Source organism: Musca vetustissima, unplaced genomic scaffold, assembly GCF_032173495.1.
Source record: "Musca vetustissima isolate MV318-11 ecotype Yass unplaced genomic scaffold, APGP_CSIRO_Mvet_v1 utg26427, whole genome shotgun sequence".
NCBI lineage: Eukaryota > Metazoa > Arthropoda > Insecta > Diptera > Muscidae > Musca > Musca vetustissima.
Window position 1 is genome coordinate 1 of NW_026884964.1, and position 20,257 is coordinate 20,257.

Sequence of the window (20,257 nt, forward strand, 5' to 3'; positions counted from 1 at the left end):
AATTGTGAAAATTTGGTGGAGATGATGAACTCGGTGGAGATGAAACTGGTTGAGCTATAGCAGGGGAACTATTAGTTAAAATACTTTGAAGGCGAATGAGATGCCGATTTATGGTGGATAGACACCAAGAATACGCAATAAATGCAGTATTGTATTATTCTTCGGCATCAGTCATATCAACCTGTGCCTTCGGAGATGTCGCAAGGTATGTTTTGCACTCTTCATAGGTGCACTTAACTTTATTACATAACTCTCGAATTTCTGTATTGCGAATTTCGAGGTTGTATACAGAATACTGGGATTCTGGAATTCGCTCAAAGAATTCCACACTTTTTAGGACAATGCCAGTGGTTCTGTTGAAGCGGATGAGAGGAGTTATCGACATTATGTATGGTAAAGAGGGGAGACAACACAGTAGATAATATAATAATAATGCCGAAAAATATAAAAAAAAACTCCTGTATAAACAACAAAGTATGGGGGAATAGTAATTGAATGACAACAAATGTTGCTACAGCTCAAAATATATTTCAGCAAAAACTCAAAAATATGGACAAAATTTGTAAAATATTGCAAAAGTCTATATTAAAGTAGTACAAAGTGAAGACAATTTTGAAGAATTTCTTCACGATGCCAAACTACTTTAAAAAGACCACAAAAAACAAGTATTTTTTTTAATTTCCTCAAATTAAACAAAATCTACCAATTGTAGGGTGTAGTTGAGGAGATGAATGCAAATAATAGGGTGCGGTTGTCCAAAAAGCAAAAGAATATATCCACTGAGCAAAATTAATGTTTAAAAACAAAACAACAATATATTTAATTGTCAAAAACAATATTAGCAAGTAATTTTGCTTGGATATATGTAACAACGGCCGATTATAGGGTGCAAATGTCCAAAATATGTAGATAATTCTACAACAAGATTTCAAATATGTGGAGTAAAACACGTCTACAATGGATACAATTGCCAAACTAATAGGAAAAACAAGTATTTCCTTACTCCGAATAATGTACGAAATTGCCAAGTGTAGGGTGCAAAAGTCCAAAAATGCTGAAAGCCTCACAAGAAGTGATTTAATGTTCAATGGGTGGAATTGAAAACAACAACAAATAGGGAGAAATATTCAAAAGATTAATATTTTCACAAGCACTCTTTATGCTTCAATTGTGTGCAATAGCTGCCGAATGTAGCGTGAATTTGTCCGAAAATATCAAAAACCCTACTACCAATCAGTATTTATTCAAAAAATATTTTTAATATAATTTGTTATTGAAAATTACCAATTTTTGTCGCTTGGTACCACTGTACTGTAGTGTGGTGAATAACGAATATCACACAAAACAGAATAAAACACAAGCGACGCTAACAGCGAAATTTCTATGCGTAAGCCAAGGTGACGCTAGAAAAAGGCGCGTGGAATACACGTGTGTTGTTATTGCAAAATGACAATGCAAATTCTGCAGTGAGAACTGACCAACGTTAGAACAATAATAACAACAGAAGAATGTTTGGTTGGTGATGGATCGAAACAACAATAAACCAAACAACGAGATCGTGAAAAGCAGCGAATCGTTTGGTTGGCGAATAATGCAACAACAAATAAACCAAACGAAAAAATAGGAGGAGAAGACTTTTTTATGTTGTTATTGGAAATATTACAATGTAATTTCTCTACTTGAAGAACAAAGGAGGGGGATAACAACAAGACGAATTCGTTTGAGAAAAAACAACAAATAATTCAAACGAACAATATAGGGAGAAGTTGTTGTTGTTGTAGCAGCCCTATTGCTTTTACACAACGGGAGAAGTGATGTTTGTTGTTATTACAAGTATGTTAAATCGAAAAAAAACGAATATGTATGGTTGGTGAGGGTAAAGAACAACAAGTAAACCAAACAGACAATATGTGGAGTTGTGATGATTAGTTATTTAACTGCAGAGAGTCGAATGGAAATACTGTGTGTTGTTATTGCAATATTATTTCGAATTCTCACTGTAGGATTTTTAAATGAGAATCGATGAGAAATATAAGACGACGAGTGGTTTTAACAACAACACCGAATGCTTTTGAATGATCAACGCGACGTAGGGTGATCAGTACAAGGCGATAGACTGCTAATATTGTAAGTCGACTAAAACGACTTAAATTGCACAAGAAATGAGAACGGGTGATGTGTGTTGCTATGGTGAGATTAAAATAAGCAATTTAGAGCAAACAAACAGCAACAACATGGATTTGTTCTCCAGCGATCAACGATGCTTTATATGATCACTACACTAGAAACAAATGTGGACTGTATTTTTGGTGACTATGCGAACGATTGAAATCACACGCGTAGAGATAATTGGAAGCCGACCAATACCAAATTAATATCGTTAGAAATTGACAAACAAACAAAAAAGACTAACACTCACGGGGTAGCTCACTTTTGACGAAATCTGAGTTTACGTACCTTGTGTAAGTATGGTGATTTGTTGATGTGATGAAGAGAGATGATTTAAAATAATTTCTCCGTCCGCAACAAGAACAACTAGGCGACTTGCTTCTATCCGGCTCGATACGACCAAATGTTTAGGCGAGGAGTATGCTCTACTCCTCGCTGTATTGATGTGTGATGGATGGGGGTGCGGGGTGATCAAGTAATTAACTCTTGGGAGCGGGGGTAAATCGACAATGAGAGAACTCCCAAGCAGTCAATGGTGTATGGAAAAGAAAGGAAAGGTTCAAAGAAATAAAACACAAGAAAGTATTAGTTAAATAATCTTAGTTTTATTGGTGGTATTTTTTTCCTTATTACAACAAATAAACTACCTCTTGTAATTTATGGTGGCGGCGCTGAGACCTGTTAATAACGCGTAGACGTTATACGACTAGTTACTTCTATGGTTAGATGACAAGTTAACTCTAAGGAGGTTAAACGACAAGTGAACGCTGTGGTTCGTGCAATCACAGAGGATTGCGGTAATCGCTGAGGATCGGTTGTCGTTTACTACTACATTTATATATTCCAATGGGAGAAAAGTGTCGAGCAAAGAGAACAAACCAGCAACAACCACCTCTCGGTGGCATCTGCACCCTACGGTCTCCGCTGAGGGAACTTGCAGAGGAGATGCCCGTGGTGTCAATCAGCAGACGTGATTGACTGAGCTCGGGAAGTTGAGTCAGAACGTATCAAACTTATACATATTATATTATGTTATATTATATTATATTGTATTATATTATATTATATAATAATAAACTTGATCTCAAAATTTATAAAATAAATATTTGTTGATCAAAACTCTACTAAAGCCTATTTTTTCAAATCCTCCCTATTTTTATAATAAATCAGAAAGTTGCCCGAAGGCGCAATAGAACCAAATAATAAATAACAATAAATAACAAAATTCCATAAAAAATATATAAACATAAAAATATACAAATAATAAAATTAAATAAATAATATTAAAACAAATCAAAGAAATAACAAAAATAATTTGTGCACGGTTCCACTTCGACATGGAGAATTTAATGGGAGCATGTGCTAAAACATTAGATATGTCCGAAAACGATTTATCAGTTTCGCTCATAGGAACAAAATTAGAATCATTATATGAAGACTGGCATAATGTACGTACCGCCTATGAAAACGTCTATCTTGCCGATGACAAGGCATTAGATGATGGTTTTAAAAAGGTTGCGAAGATTCTCATTGTCAGATCTAAACTTTTCTTTAGCATGGGACGCACTAAAGAAACGCTACGAAAACAAGCGAGTTTTGGTTGACAACCAATTGCGAATTTTATTCGAAATAGCTCCCGCAAAAAACGAAAACAACGAAGACATGAAAAGGATCCAGTTAACAATCAGTGATTGTTCCGCAATTTTGGAAGCACACTACATCAGTGTGGGCGAGTGGGATCCAATTTTAATATCTATTTGCTCTACAAAATTTCCAATAGAAACTTTGACATTATGGGAGCAGTCACTTGAGTCACATGCTGACTTGACAAAGTGGTCTCAAATGAAAGAATTTCTGATTAACAGACATCAAGTGTTAGAACGAATTGGTCGTATAAAAACACAAAACGCTCCACAATCTTCACGATACGACTTCGGTGCTCAATATAATACAAACACAAATTCAAATAGATGTATTCTATGCGTAAAAAATCATATACTGCGAAACTGTCCCAGATTTAACAACATGTCAGCTAGTCAGCGAATCGAAGTTGCAAAAGAAAAACGTTTATGCAACAATTGTCTTGCAAGTGGACACACAAGCCAAGAATGCATCAGTATGCACAGATGTATGCAATGTAAGAAAAAACATCATACTAAGTTGCATATAACGAACTATTCACAACAACAATCTAGAGCTAATAACGTAGCGCGTGAAAACAATTATGGTCATGCCGGAACCGAAACACATATCACCACTGACGAATCGCACAATGAATTGCCATGCTCGTCGAGGGCAGTGTCTAATACAAACGTTCAGACACTAGCAACAATTAGTCACGGTGACGTTATGTTACCGACGGCCTTGGTACAAATTATGCACTCCGGACAAAGGTTCACATTACGCGCGTTGTTAGATTCGGCGTCTAAAAGATCATTTGTGACAGATAAAGTGGTTAATCGCTTAGGTATTACGACCAGAAACGAAGATTTCCAAATTAGTGGTTTAAGTGACACAATAGTCACCAATACATTACACTATGTACAATACACTATGTTGCATTACACTATGTACAGATGGCACTTCTTTTTTCTAGTATCCGAAGTAATAGCGCTAAGAAATCTTATTAGTCTACTTCCAACTAGGTCTCTTCCAAACTCGTACTGTAGTGAAGTTAAAGATTTAAAACTAGCCGATCCTGGTTTTTCGGTATCAGCGCATGTAGATATGTTGACTGGAAGCGATATCCTTCCAACAATAATGCTAAATGGCATGAAGAAAAATATTCTACGTAACATGATAGCACAGAATTCAATTTATGGTTGGTATACATACGAAAGTATAGCATTGGCCACAGTCAAAGAATCTTCGAAAGGTGAAGAAGACATAGAAGCATTATCACAAAAATTCGGGGAACAAGAAGTCGAACGGACTCATATTCCCACCGTATCAAATGAGTACTGCGAAGACTTTTACAAAGAGACTTGCCGTCGACCGGGCGGTAGATTTGGTGTATTTTATCACCTCGTTTCAAATCTTTACCCCAATATATAAATAGATTAAATAAAGACAAAATGCTGGTAAACAAGTACAGAGACGTTTTAAATGAATATTCATCACGTGTGTTTAATGGGTCATGCAAAACAAACAGTTCATTTTCATTGAATTATATTCTATGTACAGGCCCAACATTACAAAATGATTTAACGTCTGTAATTTTAAATTGGCGGTTATATAAATATGTATTTAATGGTGACATTGAGAAGATGTACTTTTACACTAGTCTGATATACCGTATCAGAGAATATTCTTTCGACGAAATGAAACCGCCCAAATCGAAGATTACAAAATAAACACTGTCACATTTGGTATTAACTGTGCGCCATTCCTGGCAATAAGAACGTTATTGCAGCTGGTCACAGAATGGCAAATTGAGCGGCCGCTAGCTACAAATATACTTAAAAAAGAAATATATGTAGACGACATATTAGCAGGCGGTCAAACTATTGATTCCGCGCTGCAGGCTCAAAACGGTGGAGCGAAAATGTTGAAATCGGCGGATTTCTGTTTAAAAAAAATACGAATCCCCAGATACTTTTACGCAAGAATTATTAAGAATGTACTTAGGCACAAATTCTCGTATACAACGATTCCATACTCTACAGCAAGAGAAATAACGAAACGAAAATTTCGGTTGAACGTAGTAAAATTATACGATAAAGCCAGTCTATCACCACCAACAATCATAAGAACCAAGATATTTCTACTATGCGGGGACATCATACCCCACTGTACCCAAACGATCAGCGGAAATTTGATAACTGGCCTCCTGAAAACAATCCACCTCAACAGCCAAACAACGCTCATGGATACAACAACAAAGTGCTCCGAGTTGGAGACAACAAAGAAGATCCTCCAAGAAATTTCGGAGCAAATAAAGATCCTGACATCGGCGGTGAAAGTTGCACCAGTGCAAGGGGGGAGAATGTTGGCGGCCGCACGGTCATCTTGCAGTCCGTGGGTACCGCCCCTATGGACACCGCTGACAACTTGGTGGTTTGAGTCATCGGTGTCCTCCCATCTCCTTCAAAAAGAATTAATCGAATATAACCCATCTCCAATCTCTTCTTGATCAAGTAGTGAACCCAAAAGATCGTCCTGATCTAAGATTTATAAAAACCCCCAATTAACTCAATAAAGATACTGCCGCCTGGCAGGTATGATTAAAGAAAAGTAAAAATTTAATTCTTTTAATTGTGCCTAAACATCACGTGAGTATAACACATATACTTGTGGTGTTGTGTGTATATTTGTATGTGTGTAATTGTTGCTTTCGCCGACAACTATTAATTCCAAGGCTCTCAATTCGTGCGGATTTAGACTTCACAACTGATCCTACGTCCTTGTGGGAATATGTACAGATACTTTAATAAATTAAATAGTTTTGTTTATTTTCTTTGAAACTCTCTTTCAGTACTGCGCCACTAGAATAAAGAATAAAGCACATTTTCATTTTTAGGGCCTTATATACGGCAGGGAATGACGCCGAATTTTCCCTCTTTTCTGGCTTTTCTTATTTTCCTGCTGTTTATTTATAGGGGTCGACCTAGCGATCTCTATAAATATCGCAGGGTTGCATCTCCGATTACTGCAACCTTGACAGTGGCGGCCATGGCCTATAAATAAGGTCACCCATGGAGACCAGCTGGAAATCGATATCTCTCAAGTTTCCTGTCAAAATGCATTATTGTGAATTGAATTCCATTACGAAAACGTAAACAAAGTCGAAATTTTTGACATTAGACTTGAGAAAAAACAACTTTTTTTCGATTTCGATTGCTACTTGGTTTACCTTATTAATAGATCTGTTTTGTTAGTGAACAAAATCAACCTGAGTTAGCAATTTTCATATGGCAAAGCTGTCGATAATCATTTGACTGTTGTCAAAATTTCCGCATATAAGTTATCGTTAACTTCTTCATTTCTTTTGCGCGTGCAAGTTCGATGACACTTAAGTATGTGAACAACAAATTTAATACAAAATGCTTACAGTACATTTGAAACCTTTATTCTTGTGAACAACAAATACAAAATGCTTACAGTGCATTTGAGACATTTATTCGTATGAACAACAAACACAAAATGCTTACAGTTTAAGAAACGTAACTTTAAGAAGTAATAAAAATAAAAATGCTAACGTTGCATTCAATACATTGTTTAACAAACTTAATTTTAAGAATGAATGAAAATAAAGTTTCAGTCCCATTCTGGCACTCGAAAAATAACTTTGTGTTTAATTGACGCCCAACTAAAAATTAAAGCACCCAAACGGCTGCAAAGTTAATAAAGGCACCTCATAAAGCTGCAAACTGTTAACTAAAAACATCAAAACCTGTGGAAAAAGGCACCTAATAAAGCTGCGTACTGGTAACTAAAAACATCAAAAACCTGTTGGAGAAGGCACCCTATAAAGGCTGTAAATCAACACTAAATCCCCAAAAGCTGTAGAAAAAACTTGTGGAGTACGAAAGAGTCAACAACATCCAGCCGGCTCAAGAGATTGAAGACACCCCCTTAGTAGCAGAAGCAAAAAGGAATACGGAGAATCAACAGGAGACGGCATGCTCTATAAAGTTTTTTTGTAACTTTAGAAATAAAAAGTGATAGTGTTTAAGTGAAAAAAAACCAAAAACTAAAAACATTGATAAAAACAATTTCCCTATTATTAATTTTGAAAATTTGCGTTCTAATAAATTAACAACTAAATAGTGATCGTTTAAAATGTCCAACCCCAATAACCTTATCCGACCATCCACCCTTAACGTCAATAACTCCGACGGACAAAATAATAACGGACAGAATAATAATAACAATAATAGCGCAATAAATTCAGCAAACATGGAGCAAACCATTGCCAGAATCTGTGCACAGCAATGCCAAATTGCTATAGCCCAATTTTTAAGACCTAGTTCAGACATAGCAGGTGAAGACGAAACTATCGACGTCAGATATAGAGAAAACTTGACAGATTTAGATAAAGTACCCGACGTAGTGAGAAGCTTGAGAGAATTTTCAGGAAAAGCATCGGAATTCAGCTCTTGGAAAAAGAGTGTCGAAAGGATCCTTATATTATACGAATCTACAAAAGGTACTCCAAAATACTTTGCCATCCTTAACACCATAAGGAATAAAATCATCGGTAATGCCGATGCAGCCTTAGAGTCTTATAATACACCCCTTAATTGGAATAGTATTTCAAAGTGTCTGACGCTTCACTACGCAGATAAGCGTGATCTTACGACACTAGAATATCAAATGACAACCTTAATACAAGGTAACAACAGTATCCAAGATTTTTATCAAGAAGTGTATTCTCACCTTACGCTTATTATGAATAAATTGTCTCGATATAGGTAAAGAAGCTCTAGATATCCTAACCCAAACTTATAGGGATAAAGCTTTAGACATTTTCATAAGAGGACTAAAAGGACAAATGTCAATTCATCTTGGCATGAAAGAGCCGACGGACCTCCCACAAGTACTACAATTATGTCTCAAAATGGAAAATCTATTCGCTAGAGCACAATTTGCTAACTCACATATTCCAACAGATAAAAATAATAGACCAAATTTTCAGAAACCACCCCATCCAAAAAACTCATTTTCAAAATACGAATCAGATGCCATTTTATCCACAATTGGCATATTTACCACAACATTCTGGCGTTCGACAAAATGATTCTAATCCTTCTGTTTATCCTCGTAACAATTATAATCGACATAATTACCCCCAAAATCAAAATTTGCAACCACCAAGACCAACAGCACCAAAACCTGAGCCCAAGCCTGAGCCGATGGAAATAGATGCTTCCATGCAATCCCGAGCTGTTAACTACATGAATAGGCCAACACAAAATAATACATTTTATGGAAAGAGACCATCAGACCAATTTAGGAGACCTGATAAGGCACAACGAAATTTTCATGTAGACACAGATGAATTAGGTCCCACCGCTGAAGAATACGACAAAATGGTAGAGCAGTATGAAAATCAAGAACAATTACCTGATCTCAATGATTACATAAAAAATCAATATGATGTTCTTGACAACGATGACAAACAAGATACACAAGAATTCGTAGATTCTCATTTTTTAGATTAACGAATTCGTCCTTACCTTATTTTGAATGTAGGACGAATTCAGGACAAATTCTTTAAATCTTGATTGATACTGATTCAAATAAAAATTATATCCAACCTGGACATAATTTTTATTTGAATCGTGCCAAAAAAATCGGATGCGTCATGCAAAGTGAAATACAGAATGGTGATAGACTATAGAAAATTAAATAAGGAGACAATTCGAGATAGATATCCCATACCAGAAATAAATGAAATCCTACCACAAATAGGAAAAAATAAACTGTTTAGTGTATTAGTTTTAAAATGTGGATTTCATCAAATATTACTTAAAGAAATTGATAGAGATAAAACTGCCTTTTCTATTAATAATGCAAAATACGAATTCACTCGACTTCCATTTGGTTTGAGAAATGCTCCGTCCATATTCCAACGAGCCTTGGACGACATTCTCAGGGAGCACATTGGCAAAATATGTTTCATATATATGGATGATATAATAATATTCGCAGAGGATGAAGATTCACATCTCAAGAATATTTCAACCATATTCGAGACATTAGAGAAAGCCATTATAAAGGTACAACTCGACAAATGTGAATTTCTGAAAAGAGAAGTTGAATTCCTAGGTTTCATAATATCCGATTCCGGTATAAAAACAAACCCAAAAAGAGTTGAAGCAATTGAAAAATTTCCACTTCCGGTAACGCTAAAAGACTTAAGATCATTTTTAGGACTTTGCAATTTCTACAGACGCTTTATTAGAGATTATGTCAAAATTTCTAACCCTCTGACAATATATTTAAGGGGGGAGACAGGACGTGCGTCCAAATACGTTTCCAATAAAATGGCCATAGATCTCGATCAAGAAGCAGTAGAAGCTTTTAATAAATTGAAGAGAATATTGTCATCGGAAGATGTAATATTGGCATACCCCGATTTTAATAAAGAATTTGAACTTACAACTGACGCTTCGCACTACGCAATGGGCGCAGTGCTTTCACAAGATAGTAAACCAATTGTATTTTTGTCTAAAACTTTCAAAAAGGTAGAGGAACATTATGCAACAAACGAAAAGGAGATGCTTGCAATTACCTGGGCTCTCAAATCCCTCAGAAACTACCTTTACGGCTCTGCCAAACTTAAAATTTATACCGATCACCTTCCACTGACATATGTATTGAATAATAAAACAGCTAATTTCAAGCTAAGAAGATGGAAAGCCTTCCTTGAGGAATTCAATTACGAATTACTATACAAACCCGGTAGTACAAACGTAGTTGCCGATGCACTATCAAGACCTCCTAAAGAACCAGAAGAGATAAATGCTCTGACTTCGACCCAACACAGTCACGAAAGCTCATCTCATAATATAATTTAAAAATCGAATACTCATCTTTTCAGAAGATCTTATAAATTTGAAATTGTCTTTCCAACTTATCACAGACATACTATAAATGAAAGAAATATTACACCAGAATTTCTCAGAGACATTTTGAAAAAATATTTAAACCCATCGGTAACAAACTGTTTAAAGACTAATGACGAAATCTTGGGAGTATTGTAAGAAGTGTTCCGTGATAATTTCACACAATACAAAGTCAAATATTCAAGACAAATAGTAACCGACTTGAAAAATGATGAAGACCAAGAAAACAAGATTATTGCTGAACATAATAGAGCACACCGAAATAGCGTAGAAAATAAAACACAGTTATTGACAAAGTACTACTTTCCCAGAATGCAAGCTAAAATTAAGAAAATAGTCGATCAATGTAAAATTTGCAAAGAAAACAAATACGATAGACATCCTAATAAGATAGGGCTACAGGAAACACCTATCCCACAAAGTTCTGGACCGATTGTTCACATAGACATCTACATAACCGAAAAGACATCCGTATTGACGGCTATAGACAAGTTTTCTAAATACGCTCAAGCAAAAATCCTGAAATCAAGATCAGCAGAAGACATTAAAGAACCACTTAGGGAATTAGTCATATCCTTTGGAATTCCTGAAATAATAGTTATCGACAACGAAAGATCTTTTAATTCCAAAGCAATAGTTTTCATGTTAGAAAATCAGTACAACATCAAAATCAGTAAAAACATCAAAAACCTGTTGGAGAAGGCACCCTATAAAGGCTGTAAATCAACACTAAATCCCCAAAAGCTGTGGAAAAAACTTGTGGAGTACGAGAGAGTCAACGACATCCAGCCGGCTCAAGAGATTGAAGACACCCCCTTAGTAGCAGAAGCAAAAAGGAATACGGAGAATCAACAGGAGACGGCAAGCTCTACAAAGTTTCATTGTAACTTTAGAAATAAAAAGTGATAGTGTTTAAGTGAAAAAAAAACTAAAAACATTGATAAAAACAATTTCCCTATTATTAATTTTGAAAAGTTAAAACAAAACAGACGACATGCTCTAAAAAGTTTTATTGTAGGTTTAGAAATAAAAAGTGATAGTGTTTAAGTGAAAAAAAAACCCAAAAACTAAAAACATTGATAAAACAATTTTTCTATTATCAATTTTGAAAATTTGCGTTCTAATAAGTTAACAACTAAATACTGATCGTTTAAAATGTCCAACCCCAATAACCTTATCCGACCATCCATCCTTAACGTCAATAACTCCGACGGACAAAATAATTACGGACAGAATAATAATAACAATAATAGCAATACCAAATTGCTATAGCCCAATTTTTAAGACATAGCAGGTGAAGACGAAACTATCGACGTCAAATATAGAGAAATCTTGACAGATTTAGATAAAGTACCCGACGTAGTGAGAAGCTTGAGAGAATTTTCAGGAAAAGCATCGGAATTCAGCTCTTGGAAAAAGAGTGTCGAAAGGATCCTTAAATTATACGAATCTACAAAAGGTACTCCAAAATACTTTGCCATCCTTAACACCATAAGGAATAAAATCATCGGTAATGCCGATGCAGCCTTAGAGTCTTATAATACACCCCTTAATTGGAATAGTATCTCAAATTGTCTGACGCTTCACTACGCAGATAAGCGTGATCTTACGACACTAGAATATCAAATGACAACCTTAATACAAGGTAACAACAGTATCCAAGATTTTTATCAAGAAGTGTATTCTCACCTTACGCTTATTATGAATAAATTGTCATGTCTCGATGTAGGTAAAGAAGCTCTAGATATCCTAGCCCAATCTTATAGGGATAAAGCTTTAGACATAAAAAGGACAAGGACATAAAAGGACAAATGTCAATTCATCTTGGCATGAAAGAGCCGACGGACCTCCCACAATCACTACAATTATGTCTCAAAATGGAAAATCTATTCGCTAGAGCACAATTTGCTAACTCACATATTCCAACAGATAAAAATAATAGACCAAATTTTCAGAAACCACCCCATCCAAAAACTCATTTTCAAAATACGAATCAGATGCCATTTTATCCACAATTGGCATATTTAACACAACATTCTGGTGTTCGACAAAATTATTCTAATCCTTCTGTTTATCCTCGTAACAATTATAATCAACATAATTACCCCCAAAATCAAAATTTGCAACCACCAAGACCAACAGCACCAAAACCTCAGCCCAAGCCTGAGCCGATGGAAATAGATGCTTCCATGCAATCCCGAGCTGTTAACTACATGAATAGGCCAACACAAAATAATACATTTTATGGAAAGAGACCATCAGAACATTCTGACCAATTTAGGAGACCTGATAAGGCACAACGAAATTTTCATGTAGACACAGATGAATTAGGTCCCACCGCTGAAGAATACGACAAAATGGTAGAGCAGTATGAAAATCAAGAACAATTACCTGATCTCAATGATTACATAAAAAATCAATATGATGTTCTTGACAACGATGACAAACAAGATACACAAGAATTCGTAGATTCTCATTTTTTAGATTAACGAATTCGTCCTTACCTTATTTTGAATGTAGGACGAATTCAGGACAAATTCTTTAAATCTTGATTGATACTGATTCAAATAAAAATTATATCCAACCTGGACATAATTTTTATTTGAATCGTGCCAAAAAAATCGGATGCATCATGCAATGTGAAATACAGAATGGTGATAGACTATAGAAAATTAAATAAGGAGACATTTCGAGATAGATATCCCATACCAGAAATAAATGAAATCCTACCACAAATAGGAAAAAATAAACTGTTTAGTGTATTAGTTTTAAAATGTTAATTTCATCAAATATTACGTAAAGAAAGTGATAGAGAAAAAACTGCATTTTCTATTAATAATGCAAAATACGAATTCACTCGACTTCCATTTGGTTTGAGAAATGCTCCGTCCATATTCCAACGAGCCTTGGACGACATTCTCAGGGAGCACATTGGCAAAATATGTTTCATATATATGGATGATATAATAATATTCGCAGAGGATGAAGATTCACATCTCAAGAATATTTCAACCATATTCGAGACATTAGAGAAAGCCAATATAAAGGTACAACTCGACAAATGTGAATTTCTGAAAAGAGAAGTTGAATTCCTAGGTTTCATAATATCCGATTCCGGTATAAAAACAAACCCAAAAAGAGTTGAAGCAATTGAAAAATTTCCACTTCCGGTAACGCTAAAAGACTTAAGATCATTTTTAGGACTTTGCAATTTCTACAGACGCTTTATTAGAGATTATGCCAAAATTTCTAAACCTCTGACAATATATTTAAGGGGGGAGGCAGGACGTGCGTCCAAATACGTTTCCAATAAAATGGCCATAGATCTCGATCAAGAAGCAGTAGAAGCTTTTAATAAATTGAAGAGAATATTGTCATCGAAAGATGTAATATTGGCATACCCCGATTTTAATAAAGAATTTGAACTTACAACTGACGCTTCGCACTACGCAATGGGCGCAGTGCTTTCACAAGATAGTAAACCAATTGTATTTTTGTCTAAAACTTTCAAAAAGGTAGAGGAACATTATGCAACAAACGAAAAGGAGATGCTTGCAATTACCTGGGCTCTCAAATCCCTCAGAAACTACCTTTACGGCTCTGCCAAACTTAAAATTTATACCGATCACCTTCCACTGACATATGTATTGAATAATAAAACAGCTAATTTCAAGCTAAGAAGATGGAAAGCCTTCCTTGAGGAATTCAATTACGAATTACTATACAAACCCGGTAGTACAAACGTAGTTGCCGATGCACTATCAAGACCTCTTAAAGAACCAGAAGAGATAAATGCTCTGACTTCGACACAACACAGTCACGAAAGCTCATCTCATAACATAATATAATACACTGACGCTCCGATAAACGCATTTAAAAATCGAATACTCATCTTTTCAGAAGATGATGAACCATCTTATAAATTTGAAATTGTCTTTCCAACTTATCACAGACATACTATAAATGAAAGAAATATTACACCAGAATTTCTCAGAGACATTTTGAACAAATATTTAAACTCATCGGTAACAAACTGTTTAAAGACTAATGACGAAATCTTGGGAGTATTGTAAGAAGTGTTCCGTGATAATTTCACACAATACAAAGTCAAATATTCAAGACAAATGGTAACCGACTTGAAAAATGATGAAGACCAAGAAAACAAGATTATTGCTAAACATAATAGAGCACACCGAAATAGCGTAGAAAATAAAACACAGTTATTGACAAAGTACTACTTTCCCAGAATGCAAGCTAAAATTAAGAAAATAGTCGATCAATGTAAAATTTGCAAAGAAAACAAATACGATAGACATCCTAATAAGATAGGGCTACAGGAAACACCTATCCCACAAAGTTCTGGACCGATTGTTCACATAGACATCTACATAACCGAAAAGACATCCGTATTGACGGCTATAGGCAAGTTTTCTAAATACGCTCAAGCCAAAATCCTGAAATCAAGATCAGCAGAACACATTAAAGAACCACTTAGGGAATTAGTCATATCCTTTGGAATTCCTGAAATAATAGTTATCGACAACGAAAGATCTTTTAATTCCAAAGCAATAGTTTTCATGTTAGAAAATCAGTACAACATCAAATTGTTCAAAATCTCGCCGTACAGTAGTACTGTAAATGGGCAAATTGAGCGGTTCCACTCTACACTGACAGAGATAATGCGATGTCTAAAAGCACAAAACTTACACAAATCCTTCTCAGAGCTTTTACATAGATCCATTTACGAATATAATAACACAATACACCCAAGCATTCAAAAGAGACCAGTGGAAGCATTTCTTGGAAAAAGGGCAAACATGAGTCAGGATGATATAGAGAAAGAAAGATCCGAAATTGTCCAAATGCTTAAAGAAAAACAAGCAGAAGATATTAACTATCACAATATCTTAAAAGGACTCAACCAAAAACCTATACGCCAGGAGAAATCATATTCGTAAAAGAGAATAGGAGACTTGGGACAAAGTTAAGTAAAGCATACAGACAGGAAATAGTAAAAGAAAACGAGAATACAACTGTCATTACAGAGTCAGGAAAACCCGTACACAAAAACAATATCAGAAATTAAGAAATCAAATATTTTCAGATTTTTGTTCGCCACGACGACCGCCTATGTCACGATTCTGGACTATACAAACTCTCAAATTGTTGCGTTTGATTCCGGCTTGGCAAAAATTCAAGATGGTAACTTCAGGATAATTCATATCATTGACATCGACAAATATCATTATATATCTGTCATTACAGAGTCAGGAAAAACCGTACACAAAAACAATATCAGAAATTAAGAAATCAAATATTTTCAGATTTTTGTTCGCCACGGCGACCGCCTATGTCATGATTCTGGACTATACAAACTCTCAAATTGTTGCGTTTGATTCCGGTTTGGCAAAAATTCAAGATGGTAACTTCAGGATAATTCATATCATTGACATCGACAAATATCAGGAAACAATAAATTCCCTACAAAACATCCTTTAACAGAACATAACCAAACACCATTTCCTTCATCCTTTCCTAACCCATGAGCTGACAGAGATTCAAGGATACTTGGATCGTTTGAAGCCAAACGTGTGTGGAGGACACTGTCACACAGAACAAATTTTTATTCATGTTTTATTCAAATACAATTTTTATACATTTTGCATTTTTTGACTTAGGCGTTTTTGTTTTAATAAAGACAGAGGTAATTCACAGATTTTGTTTTTTTTTTCTTCTTCTGGCTGGTACTGCTAATGAAATTTCAACTTCTGCCATCCCAATTTTGCACACCTTTTCGTTTCACCACCTCAACCGAACAAACATAAAAATCTGCAAGAATTTTAAAATTAGATCGCCACTTTTTTTCCTATCTTACATTTTTTTCTTCTTTGTAAATTTTTTTCACTGGTTTGGCTGTTCTTTAGTAGCTGTAGAAGCATTTTTGGGTTTTGTTTTGATTATCATCAAATTTCATACGACCCCAAAAAATTTCCTCTTCAGAGTTAACAAATTGTGGCACCCGTACCCCACACGTTATACCAAATTTCAACATAATATTTTAATAAAAAATTTTATTAAAATTTATAACAAATCAACTTAAAAGAAATATTTTATTGATTTTTTTTTTGGTTCGATAACTTACTTACTTAGCTGGCTTGTTACAGAACGGTTGTTCCATAAGCCGAGCTTAAAAAAGATTTCCAAGCGCGTCGGTCTTGTGCGCAAGTCCACCAATTTGGAAGACCACGTTCCAAGATGTTGTTTTCTACTTGGTCTTTCCATCTAATTCGTGGCCTTCCCCTTCTACGGGAACCATCCGTAGGCTCATTTTTATATGCCTTTTGAGCTGGGGCATCTTCATTCATCCGCACAACATGGCCTAGCCACCGTAGTCGCTGCAGCTCAATACGACTGACTATGTCGATGTCTGCGTATAAATTGTAGAGCTCGTGGTTCATTCGACGCCGATATTCACCGTCGACGCAGATCGGCCCCTAGATCTTTCGGAGAATTTTTCTCTCAAACACCCCAAGCGCTGCCTCATCTGCTTGCGCAAGTACCCATGCTTCTGATCCATATAATAGCACGGGTAGTATCAGCGTCTTGTAAAGTGTGAGTTTGGTCTGGCGAGAGGTGGCCTTGTTTCTAAACTGCTTACTTAGACCATAGTAGCATCTGTTGGCCATCACAATCCTTCTCCGAATTTCAAAACTGATATCATTCGTTTTATTTATGGCGGTACCAAGGTATATAAAGTCTTTAACTACCTCGAAGCTGTAGTTCTCAAGTTCCACAGTTGGTCCGAGTCTACTGGACGTCTTGCGCGTTGATACCATCAGCTTGGTCTTCTCGCCGTTTACTGCCAGACCCACTTTAGCAGACTCCTTTTCAATTTGTTCAAAGGTGGCTGTTACCGCTCGCAATGTTCGACCCATTATATCGATGTCATCGGCGTAGGCGAGTAACTGGTGTTGTTTGGTGTACAGAGTGCCATTTCTGTTCACCTTTGCGTCTCGTATGACCTTTTCCAGTAGGATGTTAAAAAGATCACACGACAAACTGTCACCTTGTCTGAATCCTCGTTCGGTATTGAAGGGCTCCGATAGGTCCTTTCCTACTTTAACGGCTGACCTTGTGCCACTTAAAGTTATCCTGCATAGCCGTATTAATTTTGCAGGAATGCCGAACGCAGACATGGCTTTAAACACCTCTGAACGGATAGGGCTGTCGAATGCGGCTTTATAGTCGACAAATAGGTGATATGTGTCGATGTGTTTTTCGTGGGTCTTTTCCAGGATTTGGCGCAGAGTGAAAATCTGGTCAATGGTCGATTTGCCAGGTCTGAAGCCGCATTGGTATGGTCCGATGATGTCATTGACCATTGGCTTCAATCGTTCACACAGCACACTGGATAGCACTTTATATGCGATGGGAAGGAGACTTATTCCTCTATAGTTGGCACATATCGTCTTGTCTCCTTTTTTGTGCACGGGACACAGGATGCTGAGGTTCCAATCATTGGGCATGCATTCATCTAGCCAAATTGTGTTAATCAGCTGGTGCATGCTCCTGACCAGCATCTGGCCACCAGTCTTGAATAGTTCGGCTGGTAACCCATCGGCTCCTGCTGCTTTGTTGTTCTTGAGCCGATTAATTGCTTTTATGACCTCATCTTGGCTAGGTGGTATACACTCTATACCATCATCTCCTATTGGTTCTGGGGTATCTTCTTCATCGCCACTATTTGATACTAGTAGCTTTTCGAAATGCTCCTTCCAGATCCTCAACACGCTGTCTGTATCTGTCACCAGGTTTCCTTATTCATCTCTACAGGAGGATGTGCCTGCACCAAATCCTTCGGTTTGGTGTTTTACTCGTTGGTAAAATTTCCGGACTTCATTCTGACTCCTGTACATCTCGATTTGCTCACGCTCACGTTTTTCTTGTTCTTTCTTCTTTTTTCTGAAAACACGTTTCTCCTCCCTCCTTTTCTCCCGATAATTCTCCATCACGTTACGTGTTGCTACTGTCTGCAGGGTTGCCCTATACGCTGCGTTTTTCACATCAGTAACATTACGACACTCCTGATCGTACCATGGGTTTCTTGGTGGTGGTTTTTGGTACCCAATTGTTCTTTTTGCTGCAGTTTGTAGGGAGTGGGCAATTCTTTGCCATTGTGTTTCTATACTATTATCGGGACAAGAAGTGCTTTCTTCAAGCAGATGGGTAAGTTGAGCGGAGTAGGCCTCGGCTACCTGTTGTGTTTGCAGCTTTTCGACGTCGAGTTTCCGTGTTGTATTAGATCGCACCTTTGCTGCAACATTTAGACGGGTGCGTACCTTGGCTGCCACAAGGTAATGGTCCGAATCGATATTCGCTCCTCGGATCGATCGGACGTCTAACACACTGGATGCATGCCTTCCGTCTATCACAACATGATCAATTTGATTTCTCGTTACTTGATCAGGAGAAATCCAGGTGGCCTTGTGTATATCGAGATGCTTGAATCTGGTGCTGCTAACTACCATGTTTTTTGCTGCCGCGAAGTCAATCAACCTCATGCCGTTGTCGGAAGTTTCTTCATGAAGGCTGAATTTTCCGACGGTGGGGCCAAAGATATTTTCCCTTCCGATTTTTGCATTAAAATCTCCTAGCAGAATTTTAATGTCATGGCCAGGGCAACGGTCATATGCTGTTTCTAGGCGCTCATAAAATATATCTTTGGTCTGTTCATCTTTATCTTCGGTCGGAGCATGGGCGCAAATTAGACTGATGTAAAAGAACTTCGCTTTTATACGGATTATAGCAATTCGCTCATCTACTGGAGTGAATCTGGAGACAAGGTCTTTTATTCTCCTGTTAACCATAAATCCGCAGCCAAATTCATGTCTCGTTTCATGGCAGCTATAATACAGGGCGTAATCGTCTGATTTACTTACGCCTGTCCCTTTCCATCGCATTTCCTGTAAGGCAATAATATCGGCTTTGTACTTCTTAAGTATATCCGCCAAAGCGAACACTGCCCCTGTTCTGTACAACGTGCGCACATTCCAAGTGCAGATTCGCAGATCGTGGTCCTTTATACGTTTGCGGGGGTCGTCAACATTAGGGGGGTTTGGTTTTCTTTTTCTTTGCTTTTTCATAGTAGGTTGGGTTTTCCGAGAGTGGGCAACTAACCCGACGCCTCAACCCATTTTTTTATAGTTCTTATGGGTGAACTCGCGGCACATATTAGCTCACTATTTCATCGGGTGATGAGAATAGCTCCCCAGGTGGCACCGCGGGGAGGTCAGTGTCCACAATTGGTTCGATAACTATCAGCTTAAATCTTGATGTTGGCAACACAACGACAGACATTTTGACAAGATTTTTATCGACATGTTCTTTTTTCAATACCGTCTAAAGGTCAAATGTTTCATAATTACATTCAACATCTTCCTTTTTTGGAGAAACAGTCATCGAGTACACATCAAAAATTTCAAGACAAAAATCATTTCAATTTAAAAACATCCTCTAGA

At 36.7% G+C, this 20,257-nt stretch overlaps 1 long non-coding RNA gene across 1 annotated transcript; it reads left to right on the forward strand.

The window, feature by feature from the left end:
- The first annotated feature begins 7,480 nt into the window (after window positions 1–7,480).
- LOC133332079 (uncharacterized) lies at window positions 7,481–11,854 on the forward strand. The gene is made up of 2 exons (XR_009754406.1): window positions 7,481–7,829; window positions 11,643–11,854. It is a non-coding gene; the product is annotated as an uncharacterized LOC133332079 (long non-coding RNA).
- Window positions 11,855–20,257: the final 8,403 nt, after the last annotated feature.